The 14,566-nt window shown below is 33.8% G+C and overlaps 1 long non-coding RNA gene across 1 annotated transcript; it reads right to left on the reverse strand.

Moving 5' to 3' along the window:
* Positions 1-7,051: 7,051 nt before the first annotated feature.
* LOC139855967 (uncharacterized) lies at positions 7,052-10,759 on the reverse strand. The gene is made up of 6 exons (XR_011761623.1): positions 10,453-10,759; positions 9,475-9,593; positions 9,053-9,403; positions 8,607-8,671; positions 7,915-8,096; positions 7,052-7,207 (listed from the first exon to the last, which is right to left on the reverse strand). It is a non-coding gene; the product is annotated as an uncharacterized lncRNA (long non-coding RNA).
* Between the last annotated feature and the right edge of the window lie 3,807 nt (positions 10,760-14,566).

Raw genomic sequence — 14,566 nt, forward strand, 5'->3', positions numbered from 1 at the left:
TAAGATGTAGCTTCGTGTTGCCCTTTTCTCCGTACACCATTAAGGGTTTTCCTTTTTCTCGTATAATGCGAATTGCATTTTTGTAACAAACGATCTCTGCTTTCACTTCTTTCAACCAGTCCATACCAATTATCACATCAAAACTCCCTAACTCTACTGGTATCAAGTCAATCTTAAATGTTTCGCTAACCAGTTTAATTTCTCGATTCCGACATATATTATCTGCTGAAATTAATTTACCATTTGCTAATTCGAGTAAAAATTTACTATCCAAAGGCGTCAACGGACAACTTAATTTAGCACAAAAATCTCTACTCATATAGCTTCTATCCGCACCCGAATCAAATAAAACGTAAGCAGATTTATTGTCAATAAGAAACGTACCCGTAACAAGCTCCGGGTCTTCCTGTGCCTCTGCCGCATTAATATTGAAAACTCTTCCGCGGCCTTGTCCATTCGTGTTCTCCTGGTTCGGGCAATTTCTAATAATGTGGCCCGGTTTTCCATATTTATAACAAACTACATTGGCATAACTTGCTCCGACACTACTTGCTCCGCCATTACTTATTCCGACACCATTTGTTCCTTTCGTTCTGTTAACCCCTGGTCCGTAGACCTCACACTTCGTCGCGCTATGACCATTTCTTTTACACTTGTTGCAAAATTTGGTGCAGAACCCCGAGTGATACTTTTCACACCTTTGGCATAGCTGCTTCTGATTGTTGTTGTTGTTGCGGTTATTATTGTTGTTAAGATGATTGTTGTAGTTGTTGTTGTTGTTGGGCCATTTGTTGTAGTTGCGATTGATGTTGCGATTGTTAGGATAGTTGTTGCGATTATTGTTGTAATTGCTGTTGTTGTTGTATTGGTGATTCTTATCACCGTTTTCCTCCCACTTTCTTTTGACTTGCTTCACATTGGCCTCTTCAGCAGTCTGTTCTTTAATTCTTTCTTCAATCTGGTTCACTAGTTTGTGAGGCATTCTACATGCCTGTTGTATGGAGGCGGGCTCGTGTGAACTTATATCTTCTTGGATTCTTTCTGGTAATCCTTTCACAAACGCGTCGATCTTCTCTTCCTCATCTTCGAACACTCCCGGACACCATAGGCATAATTCTGTTAATCTTCTTTCGTACGTGGTAAAATCAAATCCTTGGGTTCGTAACCCTCTAAGTTCTGTCTTGAGCTTATTGACATCGGTTCTGGGACGGTACTTCTCGTTCATCAAGTGCTTGAATGCTGACCACGGTAGTGCGTAAGCATCATCTTGTCCCACTTGCTCTAGATAGGTATTCCACCATGTTAATGCAGAACCTATGAAGGTATGCGTAGCGTACTTCACTTTGTCCTCTTAAGTACACTTACTTATGGCAAACACCGATTCGACCTTCTCGGTCCACCGTTTTAATCCGATCGGTCCTTCGGTTCCATCAAATTTCAAAGGTTTGCAGGCAGTGAATTCTTTGTAGGTGCATCCTACACGATTTCTTGTACTGCTAGATCCAAGGTTATTGTTGGTATGTAGCGCGGCCTGTACTGCGGCTATGTTTGAAGCAAGAAAGGCACGAAATTCCTCTTCACTCATATTCAAGGTGTGTCGAGTAGTCGGTGCCATTTCCTTCAAAATAGTCAAATGAAACGAGTTAATCATATAGAATATCAAGAGTAGTCAATAGTATTTCGTAGCGTAATATGAACTTATTTATAAAAGCTCTTTCTTCATATTAGCGTTTTATACTCTTTAATTCGGGTAGTACCTACCCGTTAAGTTCATACTTAGTAGCTAACATACTATTTCAACTACTACAATTCTATATGAAAAACTAATCACAAAAAAATATATATCATATTCAAACCTTGATACAATAACTTGCAAACTTACAATATATAGCATGAAATATAGCACATAAAACTTTGATACAAAGTAGTTGCGAAGATAATTCTAGTTAATAAATAAGGCGTTCAGCAAAGGCAACAAAGACACGTAATTCATACGTCCAGAAACAAGTCATGCATTCTGGTTTTACTAATACCACTTCACATCCTTGGTCTTGTGGAACGTAACCGTTGTGACCGATAGTATGACAACGTGTTGTAACGTCATCAAAAGGATGAAGGTTACATAATGACCAACAGTCCCGTAATAACCTAAGAATCTCATTTCTTACCCCAATTACCGACTCCGTCACTTGTGGGAACGTTTTGTTTAATAGTTGTAGCCCGATGTTCTTTTTCTCACTTTGGTGAGAAGCGAACATTACTAACCCGTAAGCATAACATGCTTCTTTATGTTGCATGTTAGCCGCTTTTTCTAAATCATGAAGTCCTATATTCGGATACATTGAGTTAAAATAATTTCTTAACTCGTTGCGTAAAATAGCATTTGGGTTCCCCGCAATATATGCATCAAAGTAAACACATCGTAACTTATGGGTTTCCCAATGTGATATCCCCCATCTTTCAAACGAAAGCCTTTTATAAACCATGGCATTCTTGGAACGTTCTTCGAATGTCTTACAAACTGATTTTGCCATAAATAGTTGTGTCGAGGAATTCTGACCGACTCTAGACAAGATTTCATCAATCATGTCTCCGGGTAAGTCTTCTAAAATATTGGACTGTATATCCATTTTGTGTTTTTATACTGTAAAATAGACAAGAGTTAGATTCATAAAAGATACTTATTAATACAAGCAATTTTTACATATATCGTAAAGCATAAGCACACTATATTACATATATTACACCGCACAAATACAACTATCTTATTCCGACTCACTCGTTTCTTCTTTTTCGAACTTGGTTCTTTTTTCTAAGTTTTTAGGGATATATGATGTTCCCCTAATACGAGCCGTCGTTTTCCACATTGGTCTAGAAAAACCTGGTGGTTTAGAGGTTCCCGGGTTATTGTTACAACTTAAAAAATACGGGTGTTGACGATACATATAAAGTTCATCGGGGTTGGAATCAGATTTCTCTATTTTTATGCCCTTTCCATTATTGTTCTCTTTTGCCTTTTTAAATTCAGTTGGGGTAATTTCTATAACATCATCGGAATCCTCGTCGGGATCCGATTCATCGGAGAATTGGTAATCCTCCCAATATTTTGCTTCCTTGGCGGAAACACCGTTGACCATAATTAACCTTGGTCGGTTGGTTGAGGATTTTCTTTTACTTAACCGTTTTATTATTTCCCCCACCGGTTCTATTTCTTCTTCTGGTTCCTCTTCTTCCGGTTCCGATTCTTCTTCCGATTCCGATTCTTCTTCCGGTTCCTCTTCGGGAACTTGTGAATCAGTCCACGAATCATTCCAAATTACATTTGACTCTTCATTATTATTAGGTGAGTCAATGAGACTTGTATTAGAGGTAGACATCTATCACATAATATCAAATACGTTAAGAGATTAATATATCACATAATATTCACATGTTAAAAATATATAGTTTCCAACAAAATTTGTTAAGCTATCATTTTTCAAGTAAACACGGTCGAAGTCCAGACTCACTAATGCATCCTAACAAACTCGATAAGACACACTAATGCAAAATTCTGGTTCTCTAAGACCAACGCTCGGATACCAACTGAAATGTCCCGTTCATATTGATTATAAACGTTCCATATTAATTGATTTCGTTGCGAGGTTTTGACCTCTATATGAGACGTTTTTCAAAGACTGCATTCATTTTTAAAACAACCATAACCTTTATTTTATCAATAAAGGTTTCAAAAGCATTACGTAGATTATCAAATAATGATAATCTAAAATATACTGTTTACACACGACCATTACATAATGGTTTACAATAGAAATATATTACATCGACATATGTTTCTTGAATGCAGTTTTTACATAATATCATACAAACATGGACTCCAAATCTTGTCCTTATTTTAGTATGCAACAGCAGAAGCTCTTAATATTCACCTGAGAATAAACATGCTTTAAACGTCAACAAAAATGTTAGTGAGTTATAGGTTTAACCTATATATATCAAATCGTAACAATAGATCACAAGATTTCATATTTCAATATACATCCCATACATAGAGATAAAAATCATTCATATGGTGAACACCTAGTAACCGACATTAATAAGATGCATATATAAGAATATCCCCATCATTCCGGGACACCCTTCGGATATGATATAAATTTTGAAGTACTAAAGCATCCGGTACTTTGGATGGGGTTTGTTAGGCCCAATAGATCTATCTTTAGGATTCGCGTCAATTTGGGTGTCTGTTCCCTAATTCTTAGATTACCAGACTTAATAAAAAGGGGCATATTCGATTTCGATAATTCAACCATAGAATGTAGTTTCACGTACTTGTGTCTATTTTGTAAATCATTTATAAAACCTGCATGTATTCTCATCCCAAAAATATTAGATTTTAAAAGTGAGACTATAACTCACTTTCACAGATTTTTACTTCGTCGGAAAGTAAGACTTGGACACTGATCGATTCACGAACCTATAACAAATATGTACATATATATCAAAGTATATTCAAAATATATTTACAACACTTTTAATACATTTTGATGTTTTAAGTTTATTAAGTCAGCTGTCCTCGTAAGTAACCTACAACTAGTTGTCCAACGTTAGATGTACATAAAAAAATTGATATATATTATCTTGAATCAATCCACGACCCAGTGTATACACGTCTCAGGCTAGATCACAACTCAAAGTATATATATTTTTGGAATCAACCTCAACCCTGTATAGCTAACTCCCACATTACTGCATATAGAGTGTCTATGGTTGTTCCAAATAATATATACACATGGGTCGATATGATATGTCAAAACATTTGCATACGTGTCTATGGTATCCCAAGATTACATAATATATTAGAATACATGTATAATACAATATAAGTTAGCTAGGATATGATTAATATAGATTTGTTACCAATTTTCACGTTGCTACAACAAGAAAAATTATCCAATCTTGTTTTACCCATAACTTCTTCATTTTAAATCCGTTTTAAGTGAATCAAATTGCTATGGTTTCATATTGAACTCTATTTTATGAATCTAAACAGAAAAAGTATAGGTTTATAGTCGTAAATATAAGTTACAAGTCGTTTTTGTAAAGGTAGTCATTTCAGTCGAAAGAACGACGTCTAGATGACCATTTTAGAAAACATACTTCCACTTTGAGTTTAACCATGATTTTTGGATATAGTTTCATGTTCATAAGAAAAATCATTTTCCCAGAAGAACAACTTTTAAATCAAAGTTTATCATAGTTTTTAATTAACTAACCCAAAACAGCCCGCGGTGTTAATACGACGGCGTAAATCCAGTTTTACGGTGCTTTTCGTGTTTCCAGGTTTTAAATCATTAAGTTAGCATATCATATAGATATAGAACATGTGTTTAGTTGATTTTAAAAGTAAAGTTAGAAGGATTAACTTTTGTTTGCGAACAAGTTTAGAATTAACTAAACTATGTTCTAGTAATTACAAGTTTAAACCTTCGAATAAGATAGCTTTATATGTATGAATCGAATGATGTTATGAACATCATTACTACCTCAAGTTTTCTGGATAAAGCTACTAGAAATGAGAAAAATGGATCTAGCTTCAAAGGATCCTTGGATGGCTTGAAAATTCTTGAAGCAGAATCATGACACGAAAACAGTTCAAGTAAGATTTTCATTCGAAATAAGATTGTTATAGTTATAGAAATTGAATCAAAGTTTGATTATGAGTATTACCTTGTATTAGAAAGATATCTTACTGTAAATAAGAAAGATTTCTTGAGGTTGGATGATCACTCTACAAGATTGGAAGTAAGCTAGCAAACTTGGAAGTATTCTTGATTTTATGAAACTAGAACTTGTTGAATTTATGAAGAACACTTAGAACTTGAAGATAGAACTTGAGAGAGATCAATTAGATGAAGAAAATTGAAGAATGAAAGTGTTTGTAGGTGTTTTTGGTCGTTGGTGTATGGATTATATATAAAGGATATGTAATTTTATTTTCTTGTAAATAAGTCATGAATGATTACTCATATTTTTGTAATTTTATGAGATATTTCATGCTAGTTGCCAAATGATGGTTCCCACATGTGTTAGGTGACTCACATGGGCTGCTAAGAGATGATCATTGGAGTGTATATACCAATAGTACATACATCTAAAAGCTGTGTATTGTACGAGTATGAATACGGGTGCATACGAGTAGAATTGTTGATGAAACTGAACGAGGATGTAATTGTAAGCATTTTTGTTAAGTAGAAGTATTTTGATAAGTGTCTTGAAGTCTTTCAAAAGTATATGAATACATATTAAAACACTACATGCATATACATTTTAACTGAGTCGTTAAGTCATCGTTAGTCGTTACATGTAAGTGTTGTTTTGAAACCTTTAGGTTAACGATCTTGTTAAATGTTGCTAACCCAATGTTTATAATATCAAATGAGATTTTAAATTATTATATTATCATGATATTATGATGTACGAATATCTCTTAATATGATATATATACATTAAATGTCGTTACAACGATAATCGTTACATATATGTCTCGTTTCAAAATCATTAAGTTAGTAGTCTTGTTTTTACATATGTAGTTCATTATTAATATACTTAATGATATGTTTACTTATCATAATATCATGTTAACTATATATATAACCATATATATGTCATCACATAGTTTTTACAAGTTTTAACGTTCGTGAATCACCGGTCAACTTGGGTGGTCAATTGTCTATATGAAACCTATTTCAATTAATCAAGTCTTAACAAGTTTGATTGCTTAATATGTTGGAAACACTTAATCATGTAAATAAAAATTTCATCTAATATATATATAAACATGGAAAAGTTCGGGTCACTACAGTTTACCATATTAACTATTAGACAACACTTATGAATAGTACTAGCGATACTTTCGTCTTTTCACCCTTTTTTCCTTTTCCCCTTCTTTCTTTCAAGTAACACCACACAAGCCCTACACTTTGTTCAGAAATTAAAATCGGCCCCCAACACAGGGGGTTAAAGCGTCAAATCAAAATTTTCATAAAACTAGTGTGGTGGTCCGCGCTTTGCTGCGGGTTTTGAACGATCATATCGTTACCATCCAAAAGTACGACTTCTTTTTCATTATGCCATCAACTCTTGGCCCATGCGCTTTATTGTCATAGGTGTTCGGTTTGCTGGGGAGTTTTGGAAGTGTGAATACCTGCATGCAGGGAATCAGAAGATGAGCAAATTTTAGCATATGTCCAAGTCCAACAAAATGATTTGTGGCAACTGCAAAGAAAGTGCAGGATCTAAATAAACATTTCATGATTAAGGATTGGTAGCAATAATTGTGAATACAAAATGCTTGTGTAAAATAGATGTGCATATATGACTTTATGTTTTAATGAAAAAAGTGAAGCACGATGAAAATTTAGTGCATTGTATTTGCTGATTCCGAAGTTTATAGCTGTATTTTTTATTTAGTATGTTTAACTTCAGCAGGATCAAGTCACATTCCAGAGACAAATTTTCGAGGATATGGATTAACTAAAAAATCAGGAACACAAGGAGTACAATCACCAAAACCAACACCATTATCACACACATCCATATTACACACTTCTTACTCACAATCGTCCTCATTGCCTGGAATTGTTGACCAAAGAGAGTTCAACAAATTGAGCAGTAGAAACATTTTTTAGCAACATTTGAATGCACGAACGAATAAATGTCATGCATAAGTGGGAAAAGAAATTGAGAGATGGTGTTTTGGTATTGCATATTATAGCAGTAGTTTTAGGATAGATACTAAAAAATAGTTTTAAGAGTTATAAAGCTTTAAATGAAAATAACATAATTCAATGCAATTTTAAGGATGCACGCATGTGTGTATGTCTATGGTTCAGGGAGTCGAGTGTTTCTTACCTGATTGAATAGTTTCAGCACTTGTTCAGACTGCAGTGTTGCTTCTGGTAGTCTGGTTGCAGAGATGTTAGTTCCAGGATGTTTTCGATAATGAACTTTGGGCATCCTGTTGTTTGATGATTGGTTATAGTGGAATTGTAACGTATGTGATGTGACCTCGATGACTCCGAAGCACAATACACCTGGCCAGTTAGTAACATGAACAAAAGTAAGAACAGACAAATGTGCATACAACATGTTAGAGGATAAAAATATATCACGAAAAGCGAAAATAGATAAAGCACAATAAGGAGTTATAATCATCAGTTTACAGTTTACAATTTTACATCCGTATCGCAAGAAGAACAGAGCAATGTATAAAAGGCAGTCGGCTTATTGGTACATAAATATTAAGCAAGTACTAATAAATACGCCGGCATTATGCAAAATATAAGCAAATATAGCACTTAAAGATTAAGTTGTGCTATTACATCTTTACTTTCACAATTACATTTTGTAACCACATCATAAACACTAATTTAATAAATATAGTTATACTTGAAATGTTATAAAACTTGAAATAGCAAAGCCTTGCTGAACATGGCTTTTTAATTATTCTGTTCTACACAACTAATATTATCATGTATAACAATAAGTATAGTTGCATAGTAAATCAAATTTAATTACCATAGAAGATAACCAAAACAACATACCTCCAAGGCTAGCTGATTTCCAAGATGCATTCGGTGAGCGGTCGTATTCATTTTTCAATACTCAACTGCCAATATTAACAGAGAATATATATCAAAATATAACATGAATATGAAATTTCTAACTTTGACTTGGATTTATCTATGAACTAATCTAACTCCATAAAGATTTAAGTTTCACTTATTTGTTGTTTCTAAATATAATTTTTAATTCATGAACATGCCAAAAACGTGCCAACACTGTAAAAAATGTATCTTTATTCATCTTTACATGTCTTGCTAAATCCATGAAATTGAACATGGTGTAATTTCCTAAATTCAAGTTATCGTAATTCTCAACAATTATCAAGAACTTCTTAACAAACCTTATTTGACTTTCCATCATGTTATAATTCAGATGATTAGTATAATTGATAAAAGTTTCAATAATCATATTTGTCACTATATACCTGCTAAAAAAATTACAATACCCATTTTGTCCACAAAGTCGCGTTCCTTATCCGATTAAAATTAGGGAACTCCAAATCAGATGCAGTTCAATAACACCACCTCTCTAGGTATGATTTAATGTTTCATATTTAATCATCGTACTAAATTGATTTTGAACTTTCTTATATGATGGCATGAATAGATTCCATTCTTAGTAAGATTTTCAAATGATCGTGGGTACGAAACGAAAGCATTCTCATGGCATTTTTTCTTCATCCATGAAGAAGCAAAATACGTATTCGAGTACATGTCTCAATCAACAATAAGAATTATCGCCCCATTGGCTATTATCGAGGACACCCGCATCTGCACTGAACATATCATGTTTTCATCAAACTTGCAGAAAATAAAAAATTGAAAATTGAATGTAATTACAACTTACAAATGCATTCAAGGCTTGGGCTTAGGAGTTAAGTAAATGAGTTGGTTCCTTTTCCCTAGCCATATATACTAATTTTGGATGGCTATGCCCATATATATCTTCGTTACGGTCAGTAAAATCTGCAAAATCACATAACGGTTATGAGCCTAATATAACACTACAAATTTCTTCTATATCACTATAAATTTGATGATACAGGATCATGAAAAAAAATACGCGGATACAAAATTTGCAGAGCAGAATCTGTTATATATGATGCATCATTCTTTACTTTTTGATTAGAATCAAGAAAATTAGCATCAGATTAAGAAATCTAGTGCATTTAACATATTAAAATGCATATATCAAAACATGTGTTAGCAATAAAATTCTTATTCAATCAATACTCCAGTGGTTAAGATTTACAGGTCATCCAATTTTCTCATTTTAACACATCCAAATCTGATCATTTTTTGGGAAACCCTGACACCTAAAAACGGTCGACAACATCAGCCACATATATATTATAAGTACCTTTTTTTTCTTTTTCTTGTACCTCTCATTATCATAAGTAGCAAAACAATTTATGAAGGCAAAAAAATACAGTGCTATAAACATAACGCAACTGGTTATGGTTAAAACTACGCAACAAACAAATATCAAACAAACAACCATAGCCAACGACATTATACATAAAAATAGATCCTTGGAAGCTAATAAAAACAACCATGATCAACCTCTAATAGATATTTAGCAACTGATTTAGGTAATTAAATACTGATTATCGAAAGCACTACCTAAGTATTAATAACTCTAACTTATAATTTGGGTCTAATAAAGTTTTAAAAGCACAATAATCAAAACACCTTAATTTCATTATATTATAACAATTAGAAAAAGACCTATTCAGATTATTAGTACCATAAATTTGCTAGCTTGAAGCAAAAAGTGAGCTGTACTTAAGATAAGGTTTAAGTAAAGGTGAGCTTTAGTTGATACCTCGTTGATAGTCATGTTCATCTCAGTGTCTGTTTTCTTCTTCGTTTTCATTCTCTCAATTTTTGGGTCACAATCGATATCTGTAAATTAAAAAAAAAAACATGAACGAAACCCAAAAATTGATAAGCAACCTAGAATCAGATGATAGTTAAGGAGAGGAAAAGGAAATCAATGCAACAAACTTGGAGTTGACAATGAAGATGGTTGAAAGGATTATGGAAGGTAGCGATGTGTGGCTGATTGTAATGTTAAGAGATGAGTAAGGTGACTGGCTATAGGTGAAATAAAATAAATGGAATCATCTAGATCTTTAGAGAGAAGGGGGAAAAAAAAATACTGTAGCTACAGGGAAGCTAAAGTATTACAGTGACTTGGGGTATTTGGCGGGACCCTATTGGATGGCATTATCCATATTTAGTATATAGTATAATATCTTAAATAAACTCCACTCAAATATTCAACAGGTCATATCTTCTCGCTCGCAACGAGTTAAATTTTTTCGACACCATCGTTAAACTCGAAATAATTTTAGGAACACAATGTCACTAGCTATACGCAAAACGGACGTTTTTTAAAAAACACTAAATATTTAGGGTACTTTTCATACACGTTGATTTTGCGTTAAATTTTTAAAAGTCGACAATTCCATAGCGAAACGCGGAGATGCACATATATTGTTAATTTAAAATAACATTTAAATCTCTCACGGGTTATACCTTTTACTCTTTTAGTTCGACTCAAGTTGTGCTTCAACGACATCATCGTTAGCCACAAAATAATTTTACAAACGCAATAAAATACATTGAAAAACGAACCCCCCGCGCGAAGCGAGGGTTCGATAACTAGTAGAAAAAAGTTATAAATAGTGACCAGGGGCATTTTCGACTTTTCACCCTTTTTTTATACTAAATTTCATTTTACCAACAAAGCCCCCACACTTTTTTGAAAAATTCAAATCGACCCCCCAAACAGGGGGGTAAAGTGTCAAATAACCATTTTCATAAAAAGTCTTAAATAAACTACACCCAAATATTCAACGGTTCATATCTTCTCGCTCGCAACGAGTTAAATTTTTCCGACACCATCATTAAACTCGAAATAATTTTAGGAACACAATGTCACTAGCTATACGCAAAACGGACGCTTTTTAAAAAAGGCTAAATATTTGGGGTACTTTTCATACACGTTGATTTTGCGTTAAATTTTTAAAAGTCGACAATTTCATAGCGAAACGCGGAGATGCACATATATTGTTAATTTAAAATAATATTTAAATCTCTCACGGGTTATACCTTTTAGTTCGACTCGAGTTGCGCTTCAACGACATCATCGTTAGCCACAAAATAATTTTACAAACGCAATAAAATACATTGAAAACCGAACTCCCGGCGCGAAGCGAGGGTTCGATAACTAGTATAGTCCCTATAGTTTGGATAAAATTTTACTACGTGTGTGTAAACTTTTTTTTTGCACTCCTCATCCTTATGATTTGCAAATTTTGTGTAAGAAGTCCCTTCATTAAAAAACTGCCTATATCTGTTTCCTTCATCTGTCGGTCACAATACCCATAATAAGTGGATAATGATACAAAAACTGAGGCCTGAATTACTATGGCTTCTCACCTCACCTCATCCTCTATTAAAATTCACTACTCCATGAGCCTTGTAAGGGAAGAAGTAAATGGTCATTCCTCGATTTTTGATGGGTCCGCTTCTTCCCGTTATTCCAACTCTCACCATTTCAACCTTATCTAATGTAGCTCACGCTCGCCTCCAATCCTACTAGCTTTCTAGAAGTTGTAACATGGAAAAACCATATAAAACATGACTTATTTGAATGACCCGACGATTTTTGTAATCAATAAGCACTTAAATAATACAATACCATTTTCTTTCTCATTTCGAGATAAAAGTGCGGAAAGACAAGGAAACAACAAAGGGATCCGAACTGAACGTAAATGAGAATGACATCTTTTTCAAAACCTAGCATTAAGGAGTTTACGGAAGACCACACAAAGACAGATAAAGGAGGTGAGAGGGAGAGAAAGTCTTTGATTACTTGTTTAATCGTTCCCTCATATCACACATATCTCATTTTTTTCTCCCGTCACGTCCCGTCTCAATTATGATACTATAATAAGGAGAACTTGGACGTATAATAAGTTTGAATAAGAAATATGGCATACAATAATAGTATATGAAATCATACCGAAAAAGGAAAAGAGCTCTATACTACTTTTAGAGGATAATTATTGGTTTAACAGACGGTCCTTTATTCTAATTGATTCGAACCAAGCAAGCTACTTGCCTTTATACTCTCTCCGTCCTAATTCTGTTGTCTTCGGATAAAAAAATACACAGTTTAAGAAATATAATTATCAAACCGTACTTTTTGCTTAATCTACGGTTTTACCCTTGTTCTTTACACATCTTTTTTTTTTTTAAACGCACTTTAAAAGGGTATAAAATAACTTCATAATCCTTTTTCATTTTTGGATATGGACAATATGGGACGTTATAAGATGAATAATAGACAATAGATTTAGGATGAATGAAAGAATAGATAATAAGAAAAAATATTATTCTCTCGGTCTATATAAAAGAGAGCATATTACTATTCATATATGTTATAAAATAAATGTTACTTACTCAAAATAATATTTCAATAACCAAAGTTATCCAGGTTTGTTGAATTTTTCTAGGCCTGTGTTATCTAATCGTCCCGACATCATTAAGTGGCGCGACTACTTTGGTAGATTGCAAGACTTTTCTGTCTAGGTGGTTTAGGATACTTTGCGTACTAGAGGCCCACAGGTGCCTTGGTTCGACATTGTGTGGTACGCTCATTGCATTCCACATCACTCGTTTCTTGTTTGGCTTTTAATTGGGGAAAAACTCAAGACTCGAGATCGATTGAAGAGTTGGGAGAAAAAAAGCAGTAGTATTGATCCGATCGTATGTCCATTCTGTCGTGGTGAGCCTGATTTCTCATGACCATTTATTTTTCGGTGTTCGTACTCTGCTCATGTGTGGTCGTTAATGAAGAGATCAATGGATGTTAATGTTTCGAGTTGCAAATGGCGTGATTGTATCGTAGCCTTGACTCCGATTACTGCCAAGCGATTGACTCAGAGTATTGTTGCGAATCTACTTTTTGCTGCGGTAGTCTATTTCATTTGGCAAAAAAGTAATCTCAGGTTATTCAAGAAGGAATCTAGATCGTATGGTAAGCTCGTTTATGTTATTTTCTCCACAGTTCGGTTGAAAATCATTTCTATTCGGTGGAAGAATACGTCGAGTGTGAGGATTATGGAAATTGCTTGGAAAGTTCCATAATGTTGTCTAGTTTCTTGTGTTGGAGTCTAGATTGTATTTATAGGCTCTTTCTGGTTGTGGCATGTGGGCCTGGTTGTTGGTTGTGAGGAATGTCTCATAATCGTTTTGCTCTTCATTGTTATATTCTCCATTTTTAATAAAATTTCACCGGGCATAACCCTGTAATAAAAAAAAGTTCTAATTATACCCTTTTTATATATAAAAGTTCACAAAAACTTTTAATAACTATTATATCGCTTTTTTAACTTTGTTTTAACAGTTAATTAATTATTTGACATATTGATTGAAGGGTAAAGAGAATATTTAATCAAACTATTACTAAAATAATTAAAATACTATTATAGTATAAATATAAATATAAATTACTATTTATAAATTTTAAGAATTTTTGTTGGTGAACCTTTATTCCGGAATTAAGGGAGTATATTATGTACCATTCAAAAGAAATAATTCCTCTAATTGCTTTATAAATATTCTTTGCTAGCTACCATTCAATGAAGCTTTGCTTGATAATCGCAAGGTTGGGTCTATCGATTCGACCACGTTAAATGAGCCTTGCGTAGCTGCAGATAATGTGTTAAACAGTGGGGAAGATGAAGATGGATTTGAAGTCGGGTTACAAATTGGTAGTATTAGGAAAGCTTCCGTTTTGGCAAAATCAGCTTTGCGGGAATCTGTTTCGGTTTCAAAACTAGTTACTCCTTTGAATGTCCCTGGTACGATACCAGTTGTATCTACATGGTGGATCATGGGCTCGTGGATGTTTTAGTTTCGGACAG

The sequence above is a fragment of the Rutidosis leptorrhynchoides genome, chromosome 6 (genome assembly GCF_046630445.1).
Source record: "Rutidosis leptorrhynchoides isolate AG116_Rl617_1_P2 chromosome 6, CSIRO_AGI_Rlap_v1, whole genome shotgun sequence".
NCBI classification, from domain to species: Eukaryota; Viridiplantae; Streptophyta; class Magnoliopsida; order Asterales; family Asteraceae; genus Rutidosis; species Rutidosis leptorrhynchoides.